Genomic DNA, 16,774 nt, shown 5'->3' on the forward strand with positions numbered 1-16,774 from the left:
TCATCTCAAGTCAGCAACCACAACAGTCCAGAGTGGATGCCCAATCTTTGATGATGTTTAAAACTGCTCTTTCACACAAAAAGGTACCTGCACAAGTACCGTTCTACCGCCTTTCCACCTCCTGGTCTTTTCCAAGCCTGGAAACACTCAGGCGGTTGGGTAGGGGCCCGCATTGCTGGGCTGATTGGAATTATGTACTGCAGGTCCCTTCCGCCCCGGTCTCCCGAGGGCGGTGCAACCCTCCCCCCCCCCCCCCCGCATTCCAGAGCCTAGGACGCAGGGGGGTGGGGGTGGTGAGAGCTCAACCCGCTCTCCCGAGGCCCACCCTTCCCAGGTAAGCGCGGGGGTCCTCTGGGGTCTCCAGGTGTCAGGACTCGCCATCTCCCGAGAGCCCGGAGGGCGGAGGGGAAGGAAGACTTTATACTTGGCGGGTGGAGGCTTGGGTTTCTGAGTTCAGGCAGGTTCCGAGGCGCTTTCTGGCAGCGCGGGGTTTGGAGTGACACGACTCGGGACTTGTTGCAACTGGTCCGCCCGCCCGCCTGCGCTCACTTAGCTGTGCACCCTGGCCGGGGAGGCGCGGTCGGGGCCGGATCCCGCTTCCCTCCGCCGACCTGACGCGCGGCAGGTAACTCCCCTCCCCTCCCCTCCCCTCCCTCCCTCCGCCTCGCCGCTTCCTGGGAGGCAAACGTTCGGCGGCGGGCTCGGCTGCGCGCGGCTCGGGGGCGCTCCTGGCCGTAAGTGGGTCTCCGGGCTGCCCTCCGCGGCCCGGGCGGGCGGGGGCGGCGGGGTCCCGAGGCTGCACCCACCGCGGGCCCGCCCGGCAGGGGGAGGGGAGGGGAGCTCCCTTGGGGAGCCCGCGCGGATCGGCATTTCGGTCTCCTCTGTTGGGTGTACTTTCTCTCATTCGCGTGTAGGTGAGAGTGCGTCGGGAAGTTTGAAAAGTTGTCTCCGGCGGGGTGTGGGCTCGGGTTCCCCCGGGGACAGGCGCCGCCCCCGGTGGACGCGGGATCTGTTTCCCCCGCTGCTGTCCGAGCTGGCGGCTGACCCCGGGGAGCAAGCGGTAGCGAGGGTCTGGGAAGCGCCTCGTGGGAGGAAGTAAAGGGGGGAACGTGGTTGGGCCGGGGGCAGGGGTGCGGTGGGGGGCGTAGGCTGAAGAAGGGCCAGAGTGTTCTTTCGATCTCCCCTGGGGTTTGCAACTGGAAGGGAAGGTTACTCTTGACCGAATCTCGTTTCTTGTTTGTATCCAATCCGCCTCCTCCCCCGAATTAGTCCTGACCTGTGCTTTCCAACCTCGAGTCGGCCGGCCTGAGTGTGGGTCTGGGTCCTTGGTTCGCTGGCTAAGTGATTCTGGTACATACCGGATTTTGAGAACCACTGCTCTAGAGGGAGAGGAGTTTGTTTCTGGAAAGGTGCTTGGAAAGGTACTCTTCTCTGTGACACGTTGGGGGAATTATCACCTATAAAATAAGGTGTGTGAGGAGGCATAGTGCCTGTGTGTTCAAGCTTCTGCGTTCGTGTGTAAAGAGACAGTGGTGCTTTGTAGGGAGGAGGGTGTGGGGACACAGGATACCATGCTGATCATGCATGGAGTGATGAGGTTCTTGGTTCTAGGGTCTCGACCGAGAAGTGGAGATGAGAACTCAGGAGTCCAGAACACTGAGAAAAAGCCATGCTGGCGACAGGAAGTCAAGGCTGTAGGCCAAGATGGCCAGCAACTCATTTCCAGATTCCCACACATTTTGCCAGGTCACTGGCAGACACCTCCCCTCTTTCCCTTTCTCATCCCCAACCAATGCAGGAGCCCCAGGGAAATCCATGACTGAGTCTGAATCAGTCCCGACAAGAGATAGGACAAGGCTACAGCGATGAAAGGGAGGGCCTTAGAAGAGAAAGTTACTTAAAAAAAATTTTTTTTTAATTTTGTTTTTCAAAATAATTAAATAAGAATGCTGTGAAACAGGATGGAGTCAGGGTTGGGGGTCGGTCTTTTTTTGTTATGTTTGTTTTTTTCCCTGTCTTCCTGCAATTCCCAGAATGGTGACAGTCCCCACACCTTCCAGTTTCAAATTCCACCCCCTGGCTTTTGGGTTTAGGGCACACGTGGTGGACACGCCTATTAAGGCTGCTGGCTGCGCCCTGCACAGCTTGCCTGAGGGGCTGGGTGGATCCTACCTTTAAAGCTGGCACATTCTAGACCACAGATGCTCAGAATTTATTGTGGGAAGCTGTACCTATTGAATAGTTGCTGAAAGGGATTGCATAGGAGACAAACCACACCTCTGGTGCTGACTCAGTGATGTGTTTTGTCATTACTCTTCAGAGATTATTACTGTAACTATAACTGACTAAACTCTTTTGGGATGGGTTAATTAATTTTATTATTCCTTCTGTTGTATCTCCTCCTGCTACCATATCCCCTGTTTATACACTGAGTGTTTTCTTGACCATGACTTCCCCTGCACCTACTTTGTTTCTTATTCCATTCCATTATACAATAATAAGTTTCCAAGATGTAACATTGTAGCTTAAGTCTTGAGAATCTGGTGGCGAAAGTATGATCCCAGCAAAGCAGTCCTCTTCTCCATAATCAGGTTGGAGGAGAGCTTTTGAAAAGGCCCCACTTAATCTTAATTTAACTAATTATTTGTCAAATTACGAGTTGTCCTTGTTTAGCTAGTTAGGTAAGTTTGCATATCTGTCCCTCTGTAACTTGTAAAATATGAGTGCTACAAGGATGTTTCACAATTCAGAGTCTGTTCCACACAATGTTACTGCTAATTTTGCAATGCACTTTTGTTTATTTAATTATTTCTAATCTGGAAGTGGCATGTATTTTATAATTTTGTTGGTGAGTTTATCATTTGAGAGTCAGAATACATTCTCCCCACCCCCCCCCACCCCCAAATAGATGGATTTCAAGATATTGTGGGTTAAATTTTATGCAAGTAGCACCTAAGCTCCATCACAAATTAAATCCACTGACATTTCTCTGAGAAAACATTCTGGAGCCTTCAGATGGAGCTTCCTTGTTACTGAGGTAGGCCAGTGGGCATTAGCATTGTTTTGTGGTGTCTGTCTCAGCTCACAAGGGGCATGGGTGGAGGTGGAGTGGGAGAAAGTTGGCTCCAGGTTTGGGAAGAAGGCTTTATCAAGGAGCCAGGAGGCTAACGTATGTACGAGGTAGGGGTAGGGTGATCAGGGAGGCAAAAGATGTTTTCAGCAGCTATGATGCTATAAGGAAGATGAGACTGGATTGGAGAGATGATCCAAATATAAGGGTTATTTACCCATTGGGCACATCTATGTTGGGAAGTGTTTGAATCGTGTGATCATGTGTGATATGAGGAACCTTTTCCTCTGGGGACATCTAATTACTACCCAGTTTGTAATTTCGTTTTATTTTCATACTGTCCTTAGGAGTGAGGCTAGATGTCCCCTAAAGGCACATGACTTTTATCTTTTGAGCTGTGTATGAAGTAATTTGTAGACAGCACCCATCTCTGGGAAAGGTAAGTTAGGGACAGTCAGCCTGTTGAGAACTGGCATAGGGTCAGGTGTAATCTCCATGTTACTGGTAGTGGCCTATTCTAAAGAGTTTACACAAAAGTTAGGCAGTCCTGATACCTAAAGGTTACGACTCTGTGCTCTTATACTCTATCTGTTCATTAAACTTGCATGTATTGACTATTTTGTGCCTAGCAGTGAGTTCCACTCTGGGTAGGAAGGTAACAGGATACTGTTCCTGGATCTCAGGAAGCTGGCATTTAAGGGACTTAATAACAATTATAGTCCATTCACTTAGTGTTTCATTCCTATTCTCTGAAAGTTCCAGCAGGCACTGTGTATGTTCATTAATCCTCTGTGAAACTGAACACTAGCAGACCACTTCATCATGATTTTGGACAAAGTGCCTAAATTCTCTTGGTGTCTCAGGTTTTCCACTAGCCTGTCCCATCCTGCTCTGAAATTCTCTGTGCTTCTTATTGAGGGTACCATAAAATAATGTTACCTAACATCTCCTCATTGTATCACTGGGAAGCTCATTGTTTTCACTTCTGTTGTCAGATTATCATTTCAAAGGGTTTTAGTTCTCTATCATCAAGTTGCTTCTCTGATTGTATAGGCATTACTCATTTGGGGAAGAAGAGGCAGTTTTCAAAGCTCTAAAAAGTGGCCTCTTCCACCTCAATGGCTGTAGTAGAGTCCTCAGCGGCATGTTCTGCTGTCCTTTATTTCCTGCACAAGCAAGCGAAGGCTTCCTTTCTTCACAGGACTTGGCTCTGACTACTTAGCCTCCTTTGGCTCGTTCAGCATCTGTTTACAGATGTTTTAAAAGGATCATCTTTTTCGATAAATGTAACTTCTGAATTGTTAGAGAAGGGTGAAATAAAGCTAAGCTGTTCTTAGATTAAGGAGCTGTTGACCGTGTTCCCCACCGATTCCTGGCTTCAGGTGCATTTCTTCCGTTCCTTTCTCATCTCTTGTTGTCCCTCCAATCTTCTGTCTGCTCTTATGGTTTCTGGCCTCTTTCTTCCTTCTTTGTGCTTCTCTTCCTTTACTTTCTTTTCCTCTCTCTTCTCTTCCCTTCTTTCCTCGTCCCTTCTCATCCTTTGGCTCCTCTTCTTTCTCTGCGCCACATTTCATCTTTTCTTTTTCCATCTCCCCCATTTCTTCTGTTTATTTGTCTAATTCTCCATCTGTTCATCCATTTATTTGTCTTTATTTCTTGCTGTCACCTTTCAATAGCAGCACAGTTTTTTTATTTAGGTACATTGTTTCTTTTCTTTTTTTTTTTTTTAATGTTTATTTTTGAGAGACAGAAAATCGAGCATGAGCAGGGGAGGGGCAGAGAGAGAGGGAGACTCTCTCCCCTCTGAGCTGTAAGCACAGAGCCCAACGCGGGGCTGGAACTCACAAACCACGAGATCATGACCTGAGCTGAAGTCACATACTCAGCTGACTGAACCACCCATGCGCCCCAATTTTGGTACATTGTTTACTTCTAAAAGTCTGTAAAACTAAAATAGTATTTAAGTCAAATAACATATTATGGAGGTAATTCTGTTCTCTAATAGTTAAAGTATATTCTAAATAAAATTGCCAGTTCTATTTTAAATGTTTGATACCCTTTTCAACAGTCATTTCTGGCATTTTATACATTAAAAAATATTATTTTCCTTCACAATGGAACATGTGTACAATGATCATCTGATTAAAGCTAAATATTGGCCTTATTTGCTATGTTCAATAATTTCCATCTTTGCCTTTGTTATACTCAATTTATTAGATAAGCATTTTACAAAAATCGAGACTTTCATTTTTCTGTTTTCCAAAAACTAAAAAAAAAAACTAAAGTGCAATAAAGTATTCAAATAAGAGTACAAATAAGACAGTAAAAAAGAAGGATAATGATGTTATTGAAACTGGATATTGATATGCCCATACCCTCATTGTGCAGTAAGTTGAAATATTTGTTAATTGATGGATTGAAAAGTGGATTTATCACAGGAAAGTTACTTTGAGAGTTATTGTCTAGTGTAGAATGGTTCAAAGATCAAAAGTACTAAGTAGAGGGCTACAATACATATAAATGAACTTTAAAAAAAATCTCAGGAAAATAATACTAATGAAAATTAAAATTACAGCATATGTCTACAATTTGTGTCTACTAACGTCAGGCAAAAAACATCATCAGTCCATAGACAATGAAAGTAACATAAAATGTGCTTTAATGCAAAAGTTTATTTGTGTAATACTAAGCCAATTCTTGTATACTCATACCTGAAGGTATTCTCTGATAAGTCATTCATATCTTGTGTATACTCAAAGCCTTGATTCAATACCCTGTTATTAAGATAGGGTCTTCCCAATATGTTAAATTCTGTGTTCTGTTTGTAGACTAGATTTACTTCCATTTATCAGGTTAAATCTTACATGCAGAGGAGTTAAAACATGAAATATTAAAAGAAAAGACCATAAAATCTCTCTAAGGTTTGGATCTAAAATATGAGTCCACAAAAGTTTGGACAGGAGCCCATGAATATCCTAAGTAGATGTGTGCATGTATCACAAATAGAAATGATTGATAAAAACATTAATTATTGGAGTGAAAGAAACTAATTATTATTTTTGGTTTTAAGATCCTAACATAGTGGTACCATTATTTGGAGTCTCTTCTCCCTTCTCCCTCACAGTTGCACTGACCTGGGCCTGAAGGACAAGTGGGAATAAAACAGAAGAGCTCCCAGGTGCAGTTTCTGGTTCAGGTCTAGAGCTTTATAAACACCCACCTTCACTCAGTCATTATAGTCATCCAGGGTAGAAACACTGTCAGAGGAATCAAGCACAGTTGTGAGGAGAGACTGCAGGGAACGCTGTTCACAAGTAATCCACAGGACCTAGAAATCCATCTATACAAATCGAGCAGCACTTCACACACTTAAAAAAAAAAAAAAAAAAAAAAAAATTTATTTATACTTTTTTTGCTTAACTTCCATGTGTGTGAGTGAGAGAAGCCACTGAAGAAGACAGTAAAAGGTCTGAACTAGAGTGGGCTAGTTTTTCAATCTGATTTTTGGGGGGAATTTCTGAGGGAAAATAAAAAAGAAGTACTTCATTTCAACTGTGATATAGCTATCTAAGCAGGCTTAATTAAAAGGGAATCCTGAAGGAAAAGACTAATAAAGGATTGTTAGACGTTGGGATTGCTTTGCGTGTTTTATATATCTATAGGGCTCTTTATACAAATTAAACTAAAATCTTCCCAAGCTAAATATATTATGACATTTATTGGGGGGGGGGGCATTTTAACTAAATAAACTTATGTCTACTTGAGCAGTTTCCACAATATTATTTCTGTTTTAAACCTCTACTTTTTAACGGTCCAAGATTTTTGTTATTGCTGCTAAATACTTAGAACCCTGACTTTTGATAGCCATTCCCAACATACATAAGGAAAATACATTTTCTTAAGACATTTTGTTTGCGAACTTTCACTTTAGCATAGATGAAGCACATTGTTTTTGTTACACATAGTTGGAAAGCCACTTTCATAGTTCATATTGGAGCACATGTTTCTGATGATTTCCTACAGCACCTGCCCCTCTGTAATGTCAGCGTGCACCAAGATTGGCTTTCTTGTTGTCTCAAGTAGACTCAAAAGGTGGGACAAGAGTGCGTATGACACACATTGAGTATTTCACTCCTTGGGGCCCTTGTAACCTGCATTGTGTGCATGCTCACCTAAATGTATCAAGTCTTTGTTACATATTCTATAGAGGTTCAGAACTGAGGTCAAAAGATCTGAACCCACTTCCTATGGTAATAGGATTTGTGGATAGGTGTAAAGTGGGGAGGGTTATTGAGGCAAACAATGGAGGGAATAGATAGATCGCTAGTAATTTCACTTTTGTGATTGATTACAAGTGAGGGAAGAATGGATCATAGATCCCAGCATACTTAGGATGTAAGACAATAGGCCTTATCTATGACAGCAGTGATACTCCAAATGAGGAATACCCAATATGACTCAGGCACAGATAAATTAGAATAAACAGCTTGGTGGCCTTCCAGGAACTTCCATTTTGGTGAGGGGGATATGGGCAATGGCAAGTAAACAAACACCTTGATTATTTTACATGATGGTAAGTGCTAAAAGTTAAATAAAACCAGGTAATAGAATTAAGCATAGCTGAAAGGTAGGTCTTAAAAAAAAATTTTTTTTAAGTTTATTTATTTTGAGAGAGAGACAGCACACAGGCACTCACACATGCACAGGGCAGAGAGACAGAGAGAGAGAGAATTCCAAGCAGGCTCCATGTACACCATCAGTGTGGAGCCCAGCCTGGGTCTTGAACTCAGGAAGTATGAGATCCTCACAAGAGCTGAAATCAAGAGTTGAATGCTCAACCAACTGAGCCACCCAGGAGCCCTGGTTAGATCCTTTTTTTTTTTTTAATTAAATTTTTTAATGTTCATTTTTGAGGGAGAGGGAGAGAGATGGAGCATGAGAGGGGTAGGGGCAGAGAGGGAGGGAGACACAGAACCTGAAGCAGGCTCTAGGTTCAAGCTGTCAGCACAGAGCCCATCGCTGGGCTCTCAGGAACTGTGAGATCATGACCTGAGCTGAAGTCAGACACTTAACTGACTGAGCCACCTAGCACCCCTCCCGTGCCCACCCCGGGTAGGTCCTTTTTAAAATGTGTAGTCTGGAATGCCTCTCTAAGGAGGTACCACATGAGTAAGACAGGAATGAAATGAAAGAGAATTCTAGGCTGTTGGAATGACTAGTGCAAAGATCCTGAAATGGGAATTAACTTGGCATGTTTAATATAAAAAAGTGATCCTATTAAATAGTGGGGAAGGTGTCCAGAAACCAGTGGAATATATGAGTCTGGAGCCTAGGAGAGCAGTCCTATCTGGAGATTTTCGAGAGTCATCAAAAATTGATATAGAATATTTCCTGCTGTAAGACTGGATGACATTATCCTGGGGAGAATATTGACAGAGAACAGTGAAGGTACAGATAAGTAAAGTTCTGAAGTCTAAGCCCAGATAGTAGGAACACATTTGAAAGATACTCTTCGCCTCCTGTCCTAGAACCCAACATTGAGGCTATCTCAGCAATGATTTTCAGATACCTTTGGCAGTGACAGTAATCGGTATTAAAAACCATTTCCCCTGGTACTATAGCATTGTCAAGGGAGAAACAAACAAAACAAAAGAAAACTAAAACAACAGACACTTACCTGTTGTAAGTTTTGCCTACCTTTAGAGTAGAGAGATGGATAGGCTTCTTGAAAAGAGAATCTGGGTTTTCATGTGGATGATGTGTTGGATAAACTTAAGCATCACAGTGTTCTGTTTTACCATGTTGGAAAATACGGACTTTTAAACTTCTCAGCATTGCTCTGGAATGTATAGTTTAATTGCACCTTAATGATATACCAAACATCTATAATCATAACCTGTTTAAACACCCAGTGAATCCTTTCCTTCTGCTGAAATAAGTTCATATAATAACAGAGCTGATATCAAAAACAGAGGAGAAATGAGTCCCACTTTATAGCTAATTTGTATCATGTTGAAAAACAAGACTTAGAACTTTATTTCATGAAGATTAATTTCAATACGTAGAAACTATTTTCATAATGACTTAACATAATTAAACATCTCAAAATACAGTTCTTAGGGAGAATTCCCAATTGACACTTGATACCATTTCTATCCTTCTGACAAAGTGCTCATTTGAAATTAGTATTTATGTTTATTTTTAATAGAGATCTATGGATTTATCTATTTACTTTTACGGTGCTCATTAGGTTTCTAATTATTCTTTTAAAAGCCCATTTCAACAGGTAATATTTTGTATTATCAAAAAATTAACCTCCATTTAATTGAAACAAATATGTGCTTCAGTGTTAAAAAGTTCTGCATGGATATTATCATTTTTTTTTCTTTTTTACTCTCAAGTTAGTTAACCTATAAATGTAGTTTTGGCTTCAGTAGAATCCAGTGATACATTTCTTACATATGATGCCCAGTGTTCAACCCAATCGGTGCCCTTCTTAATGCCTGTCACCCATTTAACCCACTCCCTGCCACTTACTGCCATCAACCTTCAGTTTGCTGTCTGTATTTAAGAGTCTTTTATGGTTTGCCTCCCTCTGTGTTTGTATCTTATTTTTTCTTCCCTCCCCCTATGTTTGTCAGTTTCTCAAATTCCACATGTGAGTGAACTCATATCTGTCTTTCTCTGACTGACTTATTTCACTTAGCATAATGCTCTCCATTTCTGTCCACATTGTTGCAGATGGCAAGATTTCATTCTTCTTCATCACCGAGTAGTATTCCATTGTGTGTATGTACGTATCCATACATACATGTGTATACATACATACACACACACCACATCATCTTTATCCATTCATCAGCTGATGGACATTTAGGCTTTTTCCATACTTCGGCTATTGTTGATAGTGCTGCTGTAAACATTGGGGTGCCTGTGTCCCATTCAAATCAGCATTTTTGTATCCCTTGGATAAATTCCTAGTAGTGCAATTGCTGGGTCATAGGGTAGTTCTATTTTTAATTTTTTGAGGAACCTCCACACTGTTTTCTCACAGTGGCCGAGCCAGTTTGCATTCCCACCAACAGAGCAATAAGGTTCCCCTTTCTCATAAAACAAATAATCCAGTGAAGAGATGGGCAGAAGACATGAATAGACACTTTTCCAAAGAAGACATCCAGATGGCAAACAGACACATGAAAAGATGCTCAACATCGCTCATTATCAGGGAAATACAAATCAAAACTATAGTGAGATACCACCTCACACCTGTCAGAATGGCTAAAATTAACAACTCAGGAAACAACAGATGTTGGCGAGGATGTGGGTATGATCATTGAAAAGAATTTATACTTCAGGATTTTTTTGCCGTATCCTGTTTAATTAACTCCTTCTGTAATGCTGGGTTATTAAAGCAGTATATCATTAGCTTGCTATGTGACACTTATGTAGTGAGCATTGATAATTGTGCTCACCACACATAATCTCAACCATCACAGAGGTTACAGTCTAGTGAAGAAGACAGAATAATGCATTTAAATAATGCATGGAAAGTGATAATATGTGCAGAAATTACTATGGGGCTCCTTGCCGTAGCTCTGTTCCTAGCTGCCGGGAGCTGGGGACGACAGGGCACATCAGTGAGCTACTTACTCGGACCTCATTAAGTGTATGAGTTATTTTTATTTAAGTTTTTTCCTTTTTGATCCCTGAACCCATATGGCTTTAGTTTCTCATATTCTGTACTTGTTCATGTGTTGTGCTGTAAGACTTACTAAACTGTTTTATATGCAGGGTTTTGAATTACATCTGACAGTAAACTTAGAAAGTGAATGGAAACAGAGAAGGGTATTCTAAAGTAAAAAATAACTATTGGAGTAATTCCCTTAAAAAATTCCTTTTTATTTTTTTTCCTGTAGCAAAACTATAGATAGAGAGATGGATAGATAGATAGATTAACATTTGATAGGAACAGAAAAGTATAAAGAAGTTTTAAAAAATCACCCATAAAACCACCAAGGCAGCCATTATCATTTGTATGTATGTGTTTTTATTTTTGCTTTTGGATTAATTTTCTTAATTATAATTCTGTTCTTATATGGTTTGATAGCCTGCTTATCATCCATATAGCATCATAATATAAGCATCTTTGCTTGCTATCAAAACTGCTATGGCAGCTTTTGACTTTCTTGGCTTTTTGTTTGTTTGACATTTGAAAATGGATATGTAGAATATTATTCATTTAACTTCGAAAAAATGAAGCTGAACTGTGAAGGCTGACTTAGGAGAAACTGAGGACAGCAGGCAGTTCCTTGTCACACTAGAGTAAGAAACTTTCTTTCTTTCTTTCTTTCTTTCTTTCTTTCTTTCTTTCTTTCTCTCTCTCTCTCTCTCTCTCTCTCTCTCTCCCTCTCTCTCACTCTTTCTTTTCTTTCTTTCATTCTTTCTTTCTTTCTATCTTTCTTCTATTTAGAGAGAGAGTGGAGAGAGAGAGGGAGAGCATGAGTGGGGGAGGGGCAGGGAGAGAGAGACTCCCAAGCAGGTCTGTGCTATCAGCGTAGAGACAGATGCAGGACTCCAACTCAATAATCAGCCGATGCCCAACAAACTGAGCCACCCAGGCACCTCAAGAAACACTTTCTTAACCACCTCCCTCTTCCAAACAACATTAGCAAGTTTGTGGGTATATCAGATCTTTTCAGCAGGCAAAGTAAGTTATCATCTTAGAATTTTGAAGCCAAAGGTGCCTGGAGCACAACTTGTTAAACATGATAGGACTCTTTAAAAAAAAAAAAAAAAAAAAGTCCTCTGCTTGATTACATACAGAAAGAGGATACTCACTAAGAAAGTAAGAGAAATATAGATCCTTATTATTAAGTACAATTCTCTCCTATATTGCTGTGACCAGGGTGTGGGGGTGCAAGATCACCTGTCTCGGGGTTCGCAAACAGACCAAATTCGGCCACTCGCCACTGACAATGTCCTTAGCAGAGGCCAACACTGGGAAGATAGAGGATTAGCCCGAAGACAGTGGACTGGGATCTTGAAGACTATCTCCAAAGGGCTAAAATTACTTCCTGGTTTATATAAAGCAAATGTGGGACAAAGGTTAGTGGATACTTGCTGGGAGGCATGAAAGTTCAGGCCCATCCTTGTCTTGGGGTCAGTCACGCGGGTCTTGCTGGCTTAGAGTAGGCCTTACTGTTTGAGAGCATAGTTTCATTTCCCCATCACAGGATGCTTTGCCTGCGGGGTCTTTTGCCTGAGTTAACAGATAAGCTGGAAAGAATTTAGTCAATTAGAAAATGCACACTGAGGTCAAAATGGAAGTATTTGAAGTTGTGTTTCCTTACTATGTAACAATTTATTTTAGCGGATTTTAAGGCTGATACAGAATTGAGGGCCTCTATCTCATTAAACCCGACAAGAACCCTTTGCAGTCAGTACTGTTATTTTAACCATTTTTCTGATAAGGGACATCAGGCTTAGAGCCCTGAAGTCACATGACCAGAATCTTAAACCTATTTGTGGCAGAGCCAGAGACAAAACTTGGGCCATCTCACCCACTCTGAGTCACTGAGCCAACCAGTGATTTGTCACTCAGTCCTACTTTCCCACTTGACACAATTAAAGACTACTCTTCTGTGTCTCTTTCAGTGTTCTCTGTAGATTAAACACTAATTTTTCAGCTGTTCTTCAAGACGTAATCTGTCTTAAAGTCTGCTCAATCCTGTAGTTGTATGGTACATTTTTCTTGTTTTTAAAGAGAGAACCCTAAGCAGGCTCCATGCCCGGTGTTGAACCTGATGTGGGGCTCGATCTCTAGACCATGAGATCATGACCTGAGTTGAAATCAAGAGTTGGACACTTAACTGAGCTACCCAGGCGCCCCGTCTGATTAATTTTTATTTTGTTCAATTTTTTAAATTTTTTTAATGTTTATTTTGAGAGAGAGTGAGAGAGAGCGAGTGGGGGAAAGACAGAGAGATGGAAAATTCCAAGTAGGTTCTGCACTGCCAGTGCAGGACCTGATGCAGGACTGGGGCCTTGAACCCATGAACCATGAGATTATGGCCTGAGCCAAAATCAAGAGGTAGATGCTTGACCAACTGAACCACCCAGGTGCCCCCTGTATGATTAATTTTTAATGTAAACTATTACTTTTACATTTGTTGTATTGGATTTAATCTTGTTCATGTTGACTTATTATTTTACCACTTTAAGGTCATTTTGAATATTAATTGTGGCATCTGATGTTTATGCTATTTATTTCTGCAAAGTGTAGCAATGCTTTTCTATTTATTCATCTGAATGATTGATACATACATTGATCAGGATCAGGACAAGATGAAACACTTTACGCCACAAGATGCCACCCTATTAGGATTACCTTATCCTGTTCATTGGACCTTCTGGAGTACTAGTATCATAATATAATGCAATTTAGGAGTAGTTTAGGTGTTGGTAAAACAGTAATTTGTTTTAATTCCACTTGCATTTTAAGCCGTGCTTAGAGTAGTCCTCTGCAGTTTGACTATCTAGTATATGATCTCTGAGAAAAGGTTTGTTTGTTTGTTTTTTTCCTCCTGTGGATTTCTCTGCAGGAATCACTCAGTGATTCTAAGTGTCAGTGAATGATGATGTTTTAATGTCATTAACATATTTGGGGGCCTTTATAGTCTTATATCTGGACTAGAGTTTAAACTGGGGATTGAAAATATATTGAATAATGGGTATTTTTTTTTTTTTTTTTAGTCTTTATTTATTTTTGAGAGACAGAGACAGAGAGACAGAGCACAAGTGAGGGAGGGACAGAGAGAGAGGGAAACACAGAATCCAAAGCAGGCTCCAGGCTCCAAGTTATCAGCACAGAACCCCACGCGGGGCTCCAACTCATGAACTGCAAGATCATGACCTGAGCTGAAATTGGACGCTTAACCGACTGAGCCACTCAGGCACCCCTTGAATAATGGGTGTTTTTTGAGTTAATCTGATAAAGCAATATTGTCAGACCATCACCCAGTGAAAAGAAATGAATAAATGTTTAGATATTGAGCAAATTGAATTTTTATTTGGGATTTATAAAATGAATTAGAGATATTTAGTTTCCTTTTCATAAGTCTGATAACATAGGTGATTCTGTTTGTGATCTACACATGGAGATGTTTGCATCCAGACCCCTGTGACTGAGTGAGTGTGCTATATGTTTGTGTAGTCCTTGGCCTCCTGAAAAGCATACCCTGTGGAAGACTTAATCTGTACTAATGGGCCATTTTGTTGTATGATTATAAAGCCAGCTGAGAAATTTTTAATAAGTTAGGATGCCACAATTTGATATCAAATTGCACTTGGCAGCTTGAATATTATAGTAAATTTTTAATTTAATAGTACCTTCTTAAATGTTTTAATTGTCATCTTAAATTTCTGGTAATCAAATTCAAAATCAAAGACAATCTTGACAGGTAAAAATTCAAAGGAAAAAGAGATCTATAATTTTCAACTATTGTGGACCATGGATTATGATTTTATAAGGCAGAGGTGTTCTGAAATACTCTTTAATGAAGCATTTTCTCATATTCTCTAGGTAGATATTTTGACATATAAAGTCAGTTATCCCCTCCCCAAAAAAAGGTTGATCGAGCTTTTTTGTCAATATTTGAAAGACTATCAAATGTTCTTTAATAAATTTGTTCAACCTTAAAGTGTGTCAGAGACCTAGTTTTATATCATCACATAAGCTAGAAAAAAAAGTGCTTGAAATCATTTCTGGATGGTAAATTATTTTTTAAAATTTCTTAAGTATCTCTATTTAAAATTTTTAAGGTTTAAAAATAAAGATGATTTTTATATGCATTTGTATTAGCTTCTTGGTGCCACTATAACAAAATATCACAAATTTTGGCTTAAAACAATGGAATTTATTTTCTCATCGTTCTGGAGGCTAACAGTTCCAAATCAAGGTGTTACTAGGACAGTGTTCTCTCTAAAGGTTCTAGCGAAGAATCTGTTCCATGCCTTACTCAGCTCTAGTGTTGCCAGTAATCCTCAGCATTTCAGTCTCTGCTTCTGTAGTCACTTGGAATTCTCCCTGATTATTTGTTTGTGTCACTCTCCTTATAAGGACACCAGTCATATTGGGTTAGGCCCCACCCTAATTTAATATGATCTCATCTTAACTTGATTACATTTGCAAAGAAGACCCTATTTCCAAATTAGATCACATTCCACTGGGACCAAGGGCTTCGACTTCAACATACTTTGTTGGGGGACATATTTAACCCATAAAAGCATTCAGTAGTTGAATAGAAACAGCCTAAGACAGAATTTGGAAAATGGACCTCAGAGATGACAGCAGCTGTGATCCTTTTTGTAGTTTTTTAAATTTGTTTATTTTGAGAGAGGGAGAGAGAGCACAGGAGCAAGAGAGGGGCAGAGAGAGAGGGAGAAGAAGAGGTAGAGGGAGAGAAAGAGAGAGAATCTCAAGCAGGCTATGCACTCTCAGTGCGTAGCCCAACAGGAGGCATGCATCCACAAACCATGAGATCAAAACCTGAGCCAAAATCAAGAGTTGGGACACTTAACCAACTGAGCCCCTCAGGCACTCCCCTTTTTGTATGGGTTTCAAAGTCTTGACTTTGGGTCACCTGCTTGCACATTGCTAATCATAACCTTGGACTATTTGTGATCTAAGGAAGTTATAATTTCTCCTTGGAGCATTTTTCCATTGACCTGTTATTTCACAAGTCTTTCCCAATGAATCTTCTCAGATCAGAAACCATAAACAAGTATGCCATTTACATATTTAATTTTATAGTGAAACTACTGAAATGTTTTCCAGAGTAGCCCATGAATTGAAGTCTAGTGTTCACTATCTTGTTTTATGTCCTTTGTATTTACAGATTTAACATTGGGAATTTATACTTTCCATGAATGATACCAAAGATTCAGTATCAAATGAATTTGTAATGCTTTTGAGGCATGGTTTTGAATCCCATATTTTATAAGCCTGTTTTTTTTGGAATGAGTCACTTAACTAGCAGATGAGCCTACTGATCCGTTTAGCTTTTATATCATGGTGAAATTTTATTTTTCTCTACTCATTAACTCTATTACGTATGTTTATATAGTTTCTAGGAGTTTTAATGGTTATTAATAAAATAATACACCTTTGCCTGTTTAAAGGCATACCCAATTAATTTTGTCCTCAAATTAAACCCTTAAAATGTTCAGTGATTAAACTCCTGAGAGTGCCGTATTAAGTCTATAACTAAATACAAGTGCTATTTTATTGCAGTACCCATTTATGCAAGTGCCATTACCTTACTGTCTTCCCTTAAAATTTGTTTATAAATGGTTCCTCACAATTATCCCTTGTATACAGCTTTTGTGATAATTGTGTATCTCTAGACAGTGGTTAGAAAGCATAGCTTCTCTAGCAGGACAACATCAAGCATATTTTTATTTTATTTAAAAAAAATTTTCATGTTTATTTATTTTGAGAGAGAAAGAGAATGTGTGCCCATGTGCAAGCGGGAAAGGGGCAGAAAGAGAGAGAGGGAGAGAGAATCCTAAGCAGGCTCCACGTTGTCAGCACAGAGCCAGACATGAGGCTCAATCTCACAAACTGTGAGGTTATGACCTGAGCTGAAATTTAAGAGTCAGACGCTTAACTGACTGAGCCACCCAGGTGCCCCAAGCATATTTATT

General features: G+C 40.4%; 1 protein-coding gene across 1 annotated transcript in view; it reads left to right on the plus strand.

Annotated features, from left to right (window-relative positions):
* Positions 1 to 669: 669 nt before the first annotated feature.
* Positions 670 to 16,774, plus strand: part of FAM83B (family with sequence similarity 83 member B) — a 90,706-nt gene continuing 74,601 nt past the window's right edge. Inside the window, exon 1 of the mRNA XM_058734293.1 lies at positions 670 to 734. The gene's annotated coding sequence lies outside the window, so the exon portion shown is untranslated. The remainder of the gene's footprint in view (positions 735 to 16,774) is intronic.

Source organism: Neofelis nebulosa, chromosome 6 (assembly GCF_028018385.1).
Source record: "Neofelis nebulosa isolate mNeoNeb1 chromosome 6, mNeoNeb1.pri, whole genome shotgun sequence".
In the NCBI taxonomy this organism is placed as follows: Eukaryota; Metazoa; Chordata; class Mammalia; order Carnivora; family Felidae; genus Neofelis; species Neofelis nebulosa.